The following is a 17,379-nucleotide window of genomic DNA, read 5'->3' as shown; positions in this document are numbered from 1 at the left end:
TAAATCCTTCGTTTTTTTGCTATCGTTAGTTTCGCTATTTAGTTGTTTTATTTCTTTGTTTTTCTTCGATATGTTCATGTCTTGATTAAGTCTTTGGATCCACGCGATGTGACTGAATCCTTTGTTTTTTTGCTATCGTTAGTTTCGCTATTTAGTTGTTTTTTTTCTTTGTTGTTTTTCGATATGTTCATGTCTTGATTATATCTTTGGATCCACGCGATGTGACTGAATCCTTCGTTTGTTTTGCTATCGTTAGTTTCGCTATTTATTTGTTTTATTTTTTTTTGTTTTTCTTCTATATGTGCATGTCTTGATTAAATCTTTGGATATCGCAGTGATGGTCCAACTTTGCTTGTCTAGTGACTTTTCAAACAACTCAATACTTTGTGTTATGTTAATTCGAGCGTTCATCTATCTTCGTTGATATGGATATTATCCTTAAAAGAGTCTATATGGCAGTATTAATTTAGAGTATGGTATCTCATAATTGACTAATTCTGTTAGTGAATCTAGGTCTTTTAATAAGGTGGCTACGGGTCTATACTTTCTTGCATCCTTCAATTGGTTAAATAGTAATTTAGTACTCTGCTTGACTTTAGGATTAGTATTTTCTTTGACATTTTAATTTAGGGTAGTATCCCAGAACATAGTTGTGATATTGATTCTTACTATATCCTTGACTTTTTATTTGACAGTTTAAATGTTCGTATTTTCTTTGTTGTAGTTACTTTTTCGATTTTGCAAAAACAATATCCTGCATTTGCCATGTCACATAGTTTATTGGCTAAATAATAATTTGTTACTCTGCTTTTTGACAGTTACAATGACTCGCAACAGAGCTAGTAGGGAAGCCACCAAGTTAGCCAATGATTCATTCCAGTTAATTTGTGAGATTAATCCCAAACTTGAGTTCTTCTGAGAAGCAGACAAAAGCCCTAGGTGAAGCTTTAAAAGCGAAGGAAAAGAAGTCCGCATCTCTCATGAAATCGTATGCCAAGCATCACCGCTATACGGATTCTGACCTTGCTATGATGAACAGAAAAAGTGATGCTGAAATTGGGCATGACAATGTGGCACTTGAGTGCGCTGAAAAACAGGATGTTGTGGCAGAAGCAAAGCGAAAGTTAGGGAAGCATGCTATGACTGTTTATTCTGCTGGTCAACTTGATGTGACCATAATTAGCGCATATTTAGCCCCCAAATTAGCCTTGTTCCCATGCTTTTTAGTGCATATTTGGGTCATTTATTGTCTTTAGTTCTTTGTTTTGCATATTCTTTGAGATTTTGATCCCTTGGTAGGAAAGGAGTAAGAATCTTGCATTTTCACGGCAAAACGAGACTAAATTGATTAAATTCAATGACCAAGCATCAAGGAGAGACAAGATTAGAAGGCCTTTGTACATATTATAGTAGATGGGCAAGGATAGGGAAAGATCCTTGCATCCCCGAGGAAATCCCCAAGGATTTTATGAAGAAAAGGGAAGAAAAGAAGAAGAAACAAAGCTGAGCAGCAATCCGTGCGGATTGTCCTGAATCCGCCCATCCTCCACAGCACAATCCGTGCGTCTTCCTTCAAAGACGCCCGGGCAACAACTTCAGAATCCGGCCGTCTTCTCCCTAAGACGCACGTGCCCAGTCCACGAATCCGCCCGTCCCGAGCCTAAGACGCACGGATTCCAGTCCAGCACAATTTCGTCTTCTTCAAGCCTCCGTGAAAGATGCCCTTCCTTCGAAAAATATCGGCGTTTCCCTGCTCAAATCTAAAAAGTGTAATTACTAAATTAGCCTTAGTTAACCCTAATGCATCCACCTAATTTCCACTATAAATACCCCATTAGTCTAATTAGAAGAGCATGTTCTTCTTAGCAATCTTTAGTGTAGTTAATATCAATCAAATCTCTCTTTAGTTTTGTAATCAACAATTAATCAAGTTTTAATACAAGTTTTATTTCCTTAATCTCTCTTTTGTTCATCCTTTGTTTTGGGTAATTGAAGATTATTTGGGTTATTGTTGGGAGATTGACAACCTCTCAATCAAGCATCAAGTACTTCTTTTATTCTTGCTTTATTATTGGAATCATTAGTAGGTATAATTCTCTTAATCCCTTTTTAATTATTGTTAATTACTTTCATTTATTCATCATGTTTCATTTTGTTTGTATGATTGACAACCTTGCTAGCATGTTCAACATGATAATGAGTGAGTAGTCACCTAGCTAGGGTTAATGGGTAGTTAGGGGAAACAAACATGGGGAATGATTCATGCTTAAATTAATATGCTTTCATGGTTTATTTGCTTGTTTGTTTGATCTCGACTCATGCACATGTTATGTTTGATGAAATGCGAGTCTATGAATCCTTGCATTTTTTACCCATCACCTATCTTTTCAATGAGACTTGTAAGACACAAACCAACTCGAGTCTCATTAGACCATGCATGTTGTTGAGTAGGGAAGACTAAGTCGACTTGTAGGTGTTGTACAATCTAATCGATTCGGCTTCGGGACCCAAACTTTCCTAGGATTGTAAGATATAACCCAAATCAATCCATCACAACAATAATTGCTTGCTTATAATTTGAGAACATGTTTGTATGATCAAATCCCATGATTCCCCTATGACCCCATGACACCCTAGTGCTTTTTATCAATTGTTTACAACTCTTTTAATTCATCTTGCTTGTTTATTTCCATTGCTATTTAGTTTAGTGACCTTCTACATCAATCCAAATTGTGACACCCCTAAGACACCACTAGTTACAATAGAAATCTCATCTCAATTCCCGTCCCTTGGGATCCCACCTTTACTTGCCTCTTTACTTATTGTAGAGTTGTTTGTGAAGTTATAAATTGTGTTTTGGTCTAGGTGCTTCCAACGACAATCATTCCATTTAGCATTCGAAACAATCACCGACCAAAAATGGCGCCGTTGCCGGGGACGGTGTTAACTTGATTTAGATTTTCTTGTATTGTTATTAGTTGTGTCTTTCTTTGCCTTGGGGAACTAAAACTCCTCAAGGTTTGTTCTAATTGTTTTCGAGTTGTTTGATATTTCGCATGTCTAGAAGGTCACAAGGTGATTTGTTACCTTTTGATCACGAAATTGAAAGAACTTTGACAACCAATAGAAGACTTGCTAGGAGAAATTTGAGAGGTATTGGTGAGGTTGTAGATATTCAACCAAATATTGAGTTCATCAACCCTTTTGCAAGAGAAGGTGAGGAGAACCCAACACAAAATCAACCACAAAATCAACCCACAATGCCTAAGTTTTCATCACATTCCGTACCCACCGAGGAGAACCTACCCAATGGTACTCCCACACCACAACATCTAACCGAAATTTTATTGCCAAATCCGCATTTATCCAATTAGTTGAAAGAAGCCAATTTGGGGGGATGCCTAGTGAAGACCCTCATTCTCATATGGAGGCTTTTTGCGACTATTGTGATGCGATCTCACAAACCGGTGTAACTCAAGACCAAATTCTATGGGTCTTATTCCCTTTTTCTCTAATTGGCACCGCCAAACAATGGTTGAAAAGCCTTAATAAGGCTACTCTCGGAATAGATTCTTGGAAGAAGTTGGCTCTAGCTTTCTACAAAAAGTTCTATCCACCGGAAAAGACTAACATGCTAAGAGCTCAAATCACGGGCTTTAAGCAAAGGGATGAAGAATCTTTGTATGTAGCTTGGGAGCGGTTCAAGGGAATTTGTCGCTCATGTCCTCACCATGGACTTAGCGAATGGTTCTTGGTTCAACAATTTTGGAATGGTCTTTATGAAGATTCAAGGAACATTCTCAACATGGGATCAAATGGAATGTTCACGGAAGTTGACGATAATCAAACTTGGAACAAAATTGAGGAAATGGCGGTCCATAACTCACAATATAGTAGACCTCGCAAGGCTACTAGAGGAGGAAAGCATGAAGTGGACTCCATTACTCAATTGGGTAATCAACTTAGTGCTCACATTGACACAATCAACTTGAAGTTCGAAAAAGCAATGTCTAGACTTGAAGAAGCCTCAAAATCGCCAAAGCATCATGTTAATGCCATGACGGCATCTTCATCAATCCCAAGTGGGATATGTGAGAATTGTGGAACTTTGGGACATGACCAAAGTGAGTGTAGGGGAACAAATGAACAAGTGAATGCTTTCCAAGCATACAAGAGTGGCACCCCTTACTCCAACTATTACAATGAAAACACCAAATTCCATCCAAATCTCTCATACAAAAGCCAAAATGTTCAAAACCCTCAATCAACATACACCCCACCTCCCATGAGAAACCAAAATCAAAGACCCTTTTACAACCAAAACCAAGTTTATCAAAATCAAACTCCATACAATCAACAAAATGACCAAGGTTTTGATGTTCAAAAAGCGGTCATCCAAATGCAAAACAATCAACAAGAATTTTTCACTCAAATGCAAAAAGATAGTCAAGCAAAGGAAATCACCATCAACAACATTCTAGCTCACACCAAAATGTTGGAAACTCAATTGACTCAACTAGCATCTTCAAGCTCACAAAGATAAAAGGGGCAATTACCACCTCAAAGTAATCCCCCGAGACATGAAACGGTTAGTGCCATTCACTTGAGAAGTGGTACAAGGTATGAAGCACCGGAGAAGCAAGTTGAGGATGAAGTTGTGGAAGCTAGTGACAAAGAAGAAATTGTGCAAAACTCCAAGGTTGGAGAACAATCAAAAGAAGAAATTTCAAAGAAAAATGAAGACAAGGTCAAGGAGAAGGAGCCCATTGTGATTAGACTTCCTTTTCCAAGTCGTCAAGCCAAGCCCAAATTTGATGACCAACTTGGAAAATTTATGGAAATTGTGAAGAATTTGGAAGTCTCGATTCCTTTCACGGAATTAATCAATCACGTGCCGGCCTATGCAAAATACATGAAAGACATCCTCACAAAGAAGAAGTCGATCCGGAAACTTGAGACTATCGCCTTCACTAAGGTGAGTAGTGCAATACTTCAAGGGAGTTCAACTCCAAAACTCAAGGATCCGGGAAGCTTCTCAATACCGTGTACCATTGGCGACACCACGATCAACAAAGCCTTATGTGATCTAGGGGCTAGTGTGAGTGTTATGCCGTACTCGGTGAGTAAAAGGTTGGGGATGGGAGAACTTAAGTGCACCAATATCACACTCCAAATGGCCGATAGATTGACGAAGACACCATTAGGGATATGGGAAGATGTTCCCGTACGAGTTGGGAAATTTTTCATCCCGGTGGACTTTGTCATTGTTGACATGGAAGAAGACTCCAACATTCCAATCATCCTAGGAAGACCTTTCTTACACACCGCGGGTGCGGTGATTGATGTGAAACATGGAGAGCTCACTTTAGAAGTGGGAGATGAGAGTATAACTTTTAATCTTGACAAGACCATGAGAGCTCCACGTTTGCATGAACCATGTTTCACGATTGATCATTATAGCCGGAAGGATGATAAGAAGAAGTCGGAACTCCAATGGAAGAAGAAAATTGAAGATGCTCCATTCAAAGAGCAAGTGAATTGTAACAAGGAGAGCTTGCAAAGCTCATCAAAATCAAGCAAAGAAGAAGAGGATGGCCTCATTGGCCAAGACAAGAAATTGGGAGAGTTGTCTCTATCAACTCAAGATATCTTTAGTGATCAAGTGGATGAAGTATGTGGTCTTTGGGACGACGAGTTTGAAGGGATTTTTAATCCCTACATTGGCAATGCTATTGACCAAGACCGACAACAAGGGCAAAGGTCTATTGAAGAACTTTATCACGATAATGAACAAGCTTTTGATTATTTCTTCAAGGTGTTGAGGAACATCAACAACACCTTGGACATGCCCCCTTGACATCTCATCAAGAATGAGAGTTTGGTGGAGTCCTCCCTAAACCACCATTTGTAAATATTTCTAACTCCCTAACTCGCATTTCAATTCTTGTATTGCATTTTTGTTATTTTTGGATTTTTATGCTTTGATCAAGATAATTATCATGTTTGAGAGAAGTGAGAGAGGGACTAATGATTTCAATTAATGTGTAGTGCTTTAGCATAGTGTGGGGATACCAATTGCCTAGGCTATTCATGCCTTAGTAGTGCCCCCACAATGAAGAACACAAGATTTTGAAGAATGGAAAAATGACAAGGGATATGCAAAGTACACGGATGGAACTAAATCCGGGTAAAAAGGGGTAGAATCCGAGCGGATTCAGGAGAATCCGCCCGTTTTCAGGCAATCCGGGCATATTGGGTAGAAGACGCCCATCCTTTATGAGCTGAACTTTTGAAATTTTTGACTGTAAGCAAATCCGAGCGTCCTGATACAGAATCCGCCCGTCTTCAGAAAGCCGCCCGTCTTCGCTGAAAGACGCCCGTCTTTTTGGCTGAGGAAAACAAGAAAAATCCCTGTAAAAGAATCCGTCCGTCTTCTCTGAAAGACGCCCGTCTCTCACTTTCAAATCCGCCCGTCTTTGTTCAAATCCGCCCGTCTTTAGGCGAGATTTGTGAAACCCATAAAAGGCAGAATCCGGGCGTCCCGAAGGAAATCCGCCCGTCTTCCCCCTGCATTTCAAAAATTTCGGGTTTAATATAAACCCCCTCCCACATTCATTTCTTCATTTCTTCATTCACAACACTACCCATAAACACCAAAACCCTCAAAACCCCCATCCTCTCCATCACAAAAACAAGATTTCCTCAACTACATTCACCAAAATCAAATCAAAACATCCTTCAACAACAAATTAATCACTCCTCTTTCAACAAGAATCAAAACCAAGCACCAAAATCTTCAACCTTTGAGTCGATTTTTGAAATTATAAAGGCAAAGCCTTTCACCTTGAAATCGATTTGGGTATACTTGAAAATTGAAGATTTTCACTCTTTCTTGGTTCAATCATCAATGGCAAGGACAAAGGGAGCAACAAAGGCACCAAAGTCAAAGGCACTCTCATCAAGACAAAAGAGTCTTCAAGCAAAGAAAGCATTGGCTATGGTGGTAGCTAGCTCAAACTTGGAAATGCAACAACAACAACCTCCTTTGGAAGCAACAACATCTACTACTCCAGAAATTGATCAACTTTCGAACTATCCGGAGGTAACTTTCATTTCCAAATCCCATAGGGACATTTTTGCCAAGTATGCTAGAAAAGCATTTTTATCCACCAAGTTCATTTGTGAAGATGCCTTAGAAAATTTGGGTGTCCTTGAGCAAACTAGAGCCTTCTTTAAAGCCATGGGGTTGGAAAGATTGTTTGAATCAAAAGAATTGACATACCCCTCCCTTACCTTAGAATTTTTGAGTTCTTTAAAAGTTAACAAGGTTGAGACTATGGAAAACATCGAGTTCCGCCTAGCTAATGTTAGTAGGCGCATCTCCTTTAAGGAAATGGGTGAAGCTTTGGGTCTTGATGATTCACCGAGTTATTTTAAGAATTTTGGCAAATATGACCCCGCTCCTCTTTGGGAGGCGATTTCCGGAAGGAAATTTGAGAGCTTTCGTGCTAGTCGTGCTCTATTAGTCCACCATCCGGGCATTAGAGTATGGCACAAGGTCATAGGAAACACCATCATTGCAAGTAAAGACACCAACCATTTCACCAAACTCGATTTTATTCTTCTTCAGTCGGCTTTGAACATTGGAAGGGAACACACCAAGCCTTTCAACTCTCTAAGGCTTTTGGTGGATAGATGGCTAAACATTGATTTTGGGAAGCAAGGCACTACCGTTATTGTGAATGTCGGTCTAGTCACTATTTTAGCTAAATACTTTGATCCTAACTTCAACAAGGATAACAAGTATGAGGCGAAGAAGGGTGGCCATCTCATTGATATTGATACTATGATAAACAAGTACAAGTGGGTCTCTCATAACCCTCTTGATACTAAGTATGGATGGCTCACAAATGAGGCTAGATCTTTTACCTTGCCTTCGAAGATTTGTCGCTTAAGTGTCCACCGGACCAATTATCTCCTTCCCATTTCAAAAGAGGCCGAATATATTATCCGACAACAAAAGGGTGAAATTGAAATGCCCTCCTCTTCCATTGTCACACCACCCTATCCTTTCAAGTACCAAGAATTCAAACCCGAAGGAGTCGAAGCAAGAAATGATTATGTGACTCTTCTTATGCAAGAGATGCACAAGCAAGCCTTCAAAGACCGGGAAGATGCTGACTTAGCCCAATATCCACCCCTCCTACACTTAGCTAGGCAAGGACTACTTGATCCTTCATGTCCTTTGCCTAGTTGGGCGGATAGGGAAGTCTTCTTTCCGAGTGCATCTAGGGGTGAGCTTCCGGGTGACAATGAGGTTGTCGGAGATGAAGTTGTTGATGATAACATTGATGATGAGGTTAGTGAAGAAGGAGAAGAAGAGGATGATGAGCAAAATGAACAAGAAAGTGAAGAGGAAAGTGGTGAATCCACTTCTAGTGAGGAAGATGATGATAGTGATGATATGGTGGAAGATTAGCAAGCTTTGGAGGTTCCTACCCTCTTGAGGTTTGTCACTTTCTTTCTTTGTTTTAATTATTAATCTTGATCATTGTTGGAGTAGTCCTAGCACCATAGAGGACTCACACCTCGGTACCATTGAGGTGTTCTCATTTTATTGTTCCCACCTTTCAAAATCTAAAATGACAAATTAGTTTCATGCATTGCATAGTGTGTGCATGAACTACACCCAACCTTAGGACATTAGCAATAGTGTCTAGCTCGGTTTTGGGAAGTCAATGCATACACAACGGGAGGTAATTCAAATTATCCTCTCCGTCATAAACAAAAACCATGCATCATGTAGTGTAGATTAGTGTAGCTTGCATTTAGTGTAGAAATCATGCATCATATTTGCATAATTTCCCATCACTTTGGCCATTGAGGACAATGCCCATATTAGTGTGGGGATGGGGAATTCTAGTTAATTTCTTATTCAAAAATCCAAAAAAATTGAAAAATTTCGAAAAACCATAAAAATTTGAAAATTGAAAAAACCAAAAACAAGTTCATTTCCTTTTATAGCGTAGTCTTGTATATATTATTGTATATATTGTGTTTGCTCTATCCTTGTTCACATTGATCGACTACGCCACATCCGAGACATGATGATATTGAAGACCGCATGGTATGATCTTTCCAATCTCCTTTTCCCTCTTTATGTTAATGACTATGTGGCTTTATTTTGATGGATGCGGTATAACAATGTGAACTTAGGACTTGCATTTAGTTTATATGTCATATTAGTTGGTAGAATCATTTGCATTAGGATGTTTATATGCTAGTTGCATCATGGCATGTAGTTGCATGTTAGAAAAATTTTGTGAAACCGTCTACTTGGGAAGCTTGACAAGTGTATATAGGCCCTAGTAGATGCTTTTTGTTCTTAAGACTTTGCTTGTTAGAATACTTGTAAAACACCCTAGGATGTGTCATGATAGTATCCTTTGACCCATGGATTAAGGCCTAGTCAAGAGTACCTTGTGGTGTGATAACTCCTTGGCTACCGTTTATTCCAAGGTGACCCTTGAAACCATGCATCCATCCATACATCCATCATCCATGTTCTACCATACATTTTTGTCATCAAAGGGAAAGGGCACAAAAAGAAATCAATTTGAGTTCAATAAAATGAAAAGTGAAAGAAAGTTTGCAAAAAAAAAAAAAAAATGCATCAAATGAAAAGAGGAGCAAAAATAGAACTCCTAAAGCTTCAAATATAAGGCACCCTCCCTACATATGGGGCGACTTTGAAAATGTTCAAAAGAAATGCAAAGAAAAGTTGAAAAATTGTCAAGTGTTGAAAATGCCAAACATCAAAAGAAATGGCAAAAGAAATTGTTCTCAAATGTCAAAATGCCACAAGAAATTGGGGGGGAAAACAACAACAAAAGCAAACTCCCAAATGAAACTAAAAATACTATCGATCCCTTTATCAATCGTATCCATTTTTGTGCATGGTAGAGAGGGGACGACCCTTCTTCTTGTCTAGGCAAGAGGGGGAATTCCGCGATCCTCCAGTGTTTCTAACACCATAGGGAGTCTACTCTTGAGAAAAGCATTTAACGATTGAGGACAAAGGTACCCTTGCTTGACACAACTTGGAGGTGATTTATTGGTATCCTTCTAGACTTAGTAGTTTGAAGAAATATCATCTATGAAGGAGTGTGCACCCTTGAATTGCTTCCCTTGTAGATAATTTCCGCCACTTAGATGAGGAAAGTGGCTATTCTTTTGTAGATGCATCCATTATTTGATTTTGTGTGCTTAATGTTTGGATGTGTCGCCATTTTGGCAAGACCCACCTTGCCTTGCAAGAAGGCATCCTACCTCATGGTTGTCTTGTTGTGAGTTGAAGGGGCGGAGTGAGACCCGCTAATTGTCTTATATCGGCTATGTTATTAGGTTAGTTTAAATAATGGTCCTAGTCTTTGTCACCTCTTTACTCGGGACGAGCAAAGGTTCGGTTTGTTGATATTTGATGTGACCATAATTAGCGCATATTTAGCCCCCGAATTAGCCTTGTTCTCATGCTTTTTAGTGCATATTTGGGTCATTTATTGTCTTTAGTTCTTTGTTTTGAATATTCTTTGAGATTTTGATCCCTTGGTAGGAAAGGAGTAAGAATCTTGCATTTTCACGGCAAAACGAGACTAAATTGATTAAATTCAATGACCAAGCATCAAGGAGAGACAAGATTAGAAGGCCTTTGTACATATTATAGTAGATGGGCAAGGATGGGGAAAGATCCTTGCATCCCCGAGGAAATCCCCAAGGATTTTATGAAGAAAAGGGAAGAAAAGAAGAAGAAACAAAGCTGAGCAGCAATCCGTGCGGATTGCCCTGAATCCGCCCGTCCTCCACACCACAATCCGTGCGTCTTCCTTCAAAGACGCCCGGCCAACAACTTCAGAATCTGGCCGTCTTCTCCCTTAGACGTTCGTGCCCAGTCCACGAATCCGCCCGTCCCGAGCCTAAGATGCACGGATTCCAGTCCAGCACAATTTCGTCTTCTTCAAGCCTCCGTGAAAGATGCCCTTCCTTCGAAAAATACCGGCGTTTCCCTGCTCAAATCTAAAAAGCGTAATTACTAAATTAGCCTTATTTAACCCTAATGCATCCACCTAATTTCCACTATAAATACCCCATTAGTCTAATTAGAAGAGCATGTTCTTCTTAGCAATCTTTAGTGTAGTTAATATCAATCAAATCTCTCTTTAGTTTTGTAATCAACAATTAATCAAGTTTTAATACAAGTTTTATTTCCTTAATCTCTCTTTTGTTCATCCTTTGTTTTGGGTAATTGAAGATTATTTGGGTTATTGTTGGGAGATTGACAACCTCTCAATCAAGCATCACGTACTTCTTTTATTCTTGCTTTATTATTGGAATCATTAGTAGGTATAATTCTCTTAATCCCTTTTTAATTATTGTTAATTACTTTCATTTATTCATCATGTTTCATTTTGTTAGTATGATTGACAACCTTGCTAGCATGATCAACATGATAATGAGTGAGTAGTCACCTAGCTAGGGGTAATGGGTAATTAGGGGAAACCAACATGGGGAATGATTCATGCTTAAATTAATATGCTTTCATGGTTTATTTGCTTGCTTGTTTTGATCTCGACTCATGCACATGTTATGTTTGATGAAATGCGAGCCTATGAATCCTTGCATTTTTTACCCATCACCTATCTTTTCAATGAGACTTGTAAGACATAAACCAACTCGAGTCTCATTAAACCATGCATGTTGTTGAGTAGGGAAGACTAAGTCGACTTGTAGGTGTTGTACAATCTAATCGATTCGGCTCCGGGACCCAAACTTTCCTAGGATTGTAAGATATAACCCAACTCAATCCATCACAACAATAATTGCTTGCTTATAATTTGAGAACATGTTTGTATGATCAAATCCCATGATTCCCCTATGACCCCATGACACCCTAGTGCTTTTTATCAATTGTTTACAACTCTTTTAATTCATCTTGCTTGTTTATTTTCATTGCTATTTAGTTTAGTGACCTTCTACATCAATCCAAATTGTGACACCCCTAAGACACCACTAGTTACAATAGAAATCTCATCTCAATTCCCGTCCCTTGGGATCCGACCTTTACTTGCCTCTTTACTTATTGTAGAGTTGTTTGTGAAGTTATAAATTGTGTTTTGGTCTAGGTGCTTTCAACGACAATCATTCCATTTAGCATCCGAAACAATCACCGACCACAACTGAAGACCTTGCAATTGTTAACTTTCGCTTTGCTTCTGCCACAACATCCAGTTTTTATCTTAGCACCAGAAGAAATGGTGGACTGGTCGTGGCTTACTCTTAGCATCAGAATTCTTTGGAGTAGAAGCAGAAGCAACTCTTGAGAGTTTTAAACGCTTCTTCAACACTGGAACTAAACTTCACATCAGCCGTTTCGAAGGACCAGCTCCTCGCCATCCGGGACTCTCACTAGCACCACGTCTCCTAGGACCAGCACCACCTCTCCCTGCAGGACCATCCGCTCAAGGCGATGACCGAGAATTGCAGGTCGCAGATGCTCTCATAGATCCAGTCCCGAGAGGCATGTGTACCAGGCGTAGAGGCAAGAATGCTACTGCTATTAGGGCACGAGGTGGAGGCGGTGCTACCCCCAAATCTTTGGCTAGGCTCATAGCGAAAGCGAGTGCATCAGGTGATTGAAAAAATTATTTGTTCGAGACAAGTTCGAGCTCGGAAGCATTATTCACTTGAGTTCAAGAGCTCTTGCTCAAATTCGATTGTTTATATACGAGTTAATTTGCCTGATATCGACTCTGCTCGGTTAGGGTTAACCCTTGCACTCTTAAGCTACTTAATAGAGTTTAATCACTAAAAACGTTACATAATATCAATTAATGTGTCTTCTTGTAATAAATCAAAAAATAAAACGATAATGCACCAAATGGCGAAGTATGCCAACTGCCTCTTCTAAGGAGTGTGGACAGGCTTTTTGTCTCTTAGGGTAACAAACCCATCCCTACAAACCTCATCCCAACAATAGATAAACCTTTTCAAGGTTATAACATGGTCCACACTATTATTCCTGCTTACACACACTCTCCTTACAAACCAGCCTACAATCTAGTAACCCTTCTTAACTACAAACCTCAATACCTATGTCTAGCATTTGTAGACAAACCTCAAAAATAGAAGACATGTCATCTTACAAACCCTTGACAAATCTTTATTGCTAGTGCGCTTATGTAGTGCAAGTCTTGACCTGTCAAATGGGTCGGACGGGTCGGGTCACGACGGTCACAGGTCGGGTTAGGGTCAGAATATCAAAGAAAAATTTATGACGTCTTATATTTTATCATTTTTCAGCCGAAAAACATAAGGAGCGAGCCACCTCACATCTGCGCCATCAACAACGACGAAGAAAATCGTGTCGAACCTTGGTACCAAGCCATCCTCAACTACAAAACCAAAAACGAATTCCCTCCCAACTCTGATACAAGAGGACAAAAAGCCATCCGTTTAGTTGCATCACAATTCGTGATAAACCAAGAACAACTATACAAAGAACACCCTAAGGGATTCTTCTCCTTTGGATCGACCATCAAAAAGCCATAAAGATCATGGGAGAGGTCCACGACGGAGAATGTGGCCCTCACATGAGCGCAATAATGCTAGCCCGAAAAATTATGCGGTTAGGCTACTACTGGACCACCATAGAAGCCGATTGCCGTAACTACGTCAAACATTGCCACAATTGCCAAATCTTCGCCAACATACAACACATACAACCACCCCTCTTATACACCATGACATCACCCTGGCCTTTCTCGACCCGGGGCATCGACATCATCGGGAAAATAAACCCGATAGGCACCAAGGGGCATTGCTTCGTCCTCGTCGCCATCGACTACTTCACCAAATGGGTGGAAGCGCAGTCCTATGCAGTCTTGACCGCCAAACAAGTGGCCAAGTTCATCCAGGACAACATTATCTACAGATATGGGGTGCCCCATGAAATCATCAGCGATCAAGGCTCTCACTTCCGGGCGGAAACACAAGCCTTGCTGGACAAATAAAAAATCAAACGACATCGATCATCCACCTACCGTCCCTAAACCAACGGAGCGCTGGAGGCAGCAAACAAAACTCTTGTCACCATTATAAAAAAGATGCAAGATAATTACCGCGATTGCTCGAGCAAACTCCCTTTCGCACTCTGAGGATACCGGACCTCCATTTGAACACCCACAGGCGCCACACCCTTCTACCTAGCATACAGTATGGAAGCGGTTCAGCCGGTAGAGTTAGAGGTCCCATCTCTACGCATCCTACTGGAGAGTCAAGTTCCTGAGGCGGAATGGACCCGTCGAAGGTTCGAACAACTCACGCTTCTAGAGGAACGACGACTCAACACCTTGCACAACGTCCAGCTATACCAACGACGTATACAACGGGAATTCAACAAAAAGGTGAAACCCAGGAACATCAACGAATGCGACTTGGTACTCAAGTCGGTTCGAGCACCATTACCCGTCGATCCGAGGGGGAAATTCAAACCCAATTGGGTCGGGCCATATCTGGTCAAGAAATTAATTTCGGGGGGCACAATGAGAGTGAGTGACCTAGACGGGGAGGGTTTTACAAACCCGACCAACCTAGACCAACTCAAGAAATACTACCCTTGAACCTTAGCAACCAACAACCTCACCCTAGTTTTACAACTAGCGACCACCTTATCCCTTTCAAGTCAAGTTCCTCAACGCGTTCTGATTTGAAATTGTATGTTTTATCGAGTCTAATTTGCGACATCTTGCCCGTTTCAAATGTCCTTTGACTTGTCAAAGGCAACATCCATTTGCACTGAAACCAAAATACCTGAACTACGAGCATGGTTTGATTTCACCTTTCCAGGTGGATACGTGGCGATCCTTTCTTTCTTATACAAGAAGGATACAACCACAAAACCCAATTAAATTTACAAAACATTTCGAACTACGACCATGGTTTGATTTCACCTTTTCAGGTGGATACGTAGGCAGTTGTTTCTTACACAAGAAGGGTACAACCATTCCCATAATAAAAAAACACGTCCCCATATACATAAAAATCACACATATCAACTTCAGAAAAAAAAAAGAGGAAACGAAAAAACATTCCCTTTTCCACAAAAATACGAAAAAGAAGCCTTTCTCCCTTCTCACAAAAATCTCACTTTCCCAAGTGCAATGTTTAGGATAATTCAAGTCGAATTGCCTTTACAAAATGGATGGGAGAAACAAGCGTTCACAACTCTTTTAACACAAGCAATCCTCTTATTTAATTAGTAATGAGAAGGAATACAAATTTGACAACAAACAAAGCTCCACAAGTCTACAACTTGTCAAAGCTAAGGTGTCGACTAAGACACCTCACATAGTAAAACTAGCACAAAACACACAAATACATAGCTAATACAACATAATAATAAAAAGGGTAATGGAGATCTTCATTCTTCCATTCTACCCTTGCCTTTTACCTCGGGGTACATCTTCCCCTTGTTTGTCTTGTTGGCCAGCCTATCATGAACTTCCTCTTCGGAACGGATCCTCAACGGGTCCACAACGGCGACGGCCTCCGGTCTTTTGCATGACCCTATACTCGGTCTAAAACGAGCCCATACGCAACCCACTACCTCTTTGGGACCCGAGCTTCTCCTCTTTGGTGGCCTCATCGTATCCGGGCTAACTCCATCAACAAAGTCGTCAAAGAAGGCACGGTTGGCGCTGCCAACCTCTCTATACTTCAAATCAACAACCTCATCCTTACGAGATTTGGACCTTTCCTCCAAGGTTTGAGATTTTGACCACCTGACATAAGCGGGAGTCACCCATGTCGTGGCAACGGGGTTTGGTACCTCCCAAAGCGGCCGAGTGGCCCACCATATGTCGAAGACCTCCACAAGCTCGGAGTTTCGAAAAACACTCTCTTGGACGAGGGCATCTTGAGCGGGCACCTTTTGTTGACGCCACATTTGCGTCATGAGCCTTTCGGGATAAATGAAGGAAGCAACTTTCAAACCCACCACCATCAAAGAGCAAGAACTAGCAACCAGAGCGGGCAACCCTGTGAAGGACGTCAAGTGCCACCATGGCACCACCCAACCGATGTGAGGACCACCCTCCTCCACCAATCTCGCGGTCCAATAGGCCTCGGTGGACGCAAAACTATCTGAGTACAATTTCTTCCTCATAGTAAGGTGACAGAAGGAATAAGAAGAAGAATCGGCCGGAGGCTCTACATACCTTAGCCTCTCCAATAGCCACATTTGGAGGATCCTTAGAGATCCATACGGGGGGGCTTGTCCACAAGAGCCCTTCTTATCCAAAGCTTGGATGATCTCGCCAAGCACCAACCATGATGGATCCCTACCATGCTCCATTTGCTCAACCACATGCACAAGGGTCATACTACCATAGTATTTTGTCCCCTCATTCTTCAAGGTATCAACAAAGAGGTATGCGTGCACTAGGCAAAAGGCAAGAGCCCTTCTCCTAGCCACCTCCAAAACATTAACATCCAACCGGTTGGAGAAAATGTTGATAAGAGCCAACATATCCACACCATGAGGAGCATAGAGAAAGTTAACTTGACTTGTTGACAAGCCCAACATCGAACGAAACTTCTCCTTATAACACAACCGAGTCGGGGGAAGCATTGGAACACAACCCGGCCACACACCAATGGCACCTACTTCTTCGGCAACAGGACAAATTTTGCTTTTCGGGAAAATGAAAACATGATATTTCGAATCCCAAAACCGAGAGCATGCTTCAATAAACGAGGGTTGCACCTTGACTTGACGAAGCACTAACAATTGACCAACTCCCATAACAACGAGTTGATACTTTTTGGGAGGTGACAAATCCCGACACCAATGCCGCAACCTATTTTCGAAAGAATCCAGGAATGATTTTGTGGAAGAAGAAGAAAGGTTTTTGTAGAGATGTTTTTCGTGTTTCGGATGATGAAACAATGAAACACAAACGTCCCTATTTATACAAAATAATCAGCGCCTTTTTTTTCGAGAAAAGGGGGAGCTGGATTCTATCGCCCGTGGCCTCGCGCCTCTTTGGGTTGTTCCTCAGGATCCGCACACCTTGAATTGTCCCTTTCAAGTTGTGTTTCTTCCTGACACCTCAAACCTCCCGCCATAGGACTCGTACCTCTTCGAGCCTATCCAGGATGTTTTGTGTTTTCTCACACTCATATTTTCTTGTTTTCGCGTTTTACGAAATTCGACACGGTTTTCATGATGCAGCTTTAAACATACGGGGTTTTCTCTTCTTTTTTTAGGGGGAAGGGCTAGTCGCCCCGATCCGCGACGGATCATTTCCATGTCAGTCGAAATTC

General features: G+C 40.9%; 1 non-coding gene across 1 annotated transcript; it reads right to left on the bottom strand.

Annotated features, from left to right (window-relative positions):
- Positions 1 to 3,631: 3,631 nt before the first annotated feature.
- LOC141658082 (small nucleolar RNA R71) lies at positions 3,632 to 3,738 on the bottom strand. Its single transcript, XR_012548991.1, has one exon. It is a non-coding gene; the product is annotated as a small nucleolar RNA R71 (small nucleolar RNA).
- Positions 3,739 to 17,379: the final 13,641 nt, after the last annotated feature.

Source organism: Silene latifolia, chromosome 5, assembly GCF_048544455.1.
Source record: "Silene latifolia isolate original U9 population chromosome 5, ASM4854445v1, whole genome shotgun sequence".
NCBI lineage: Eukaryota > Viridiplantae > Streptophyta > Magnoliopsida > Caryophyllales > Caryophyllaceae > Silene > Silene latifolia.
This window is presented reverse-complemented; position numbering and strand designations above follow the sequence as displayed.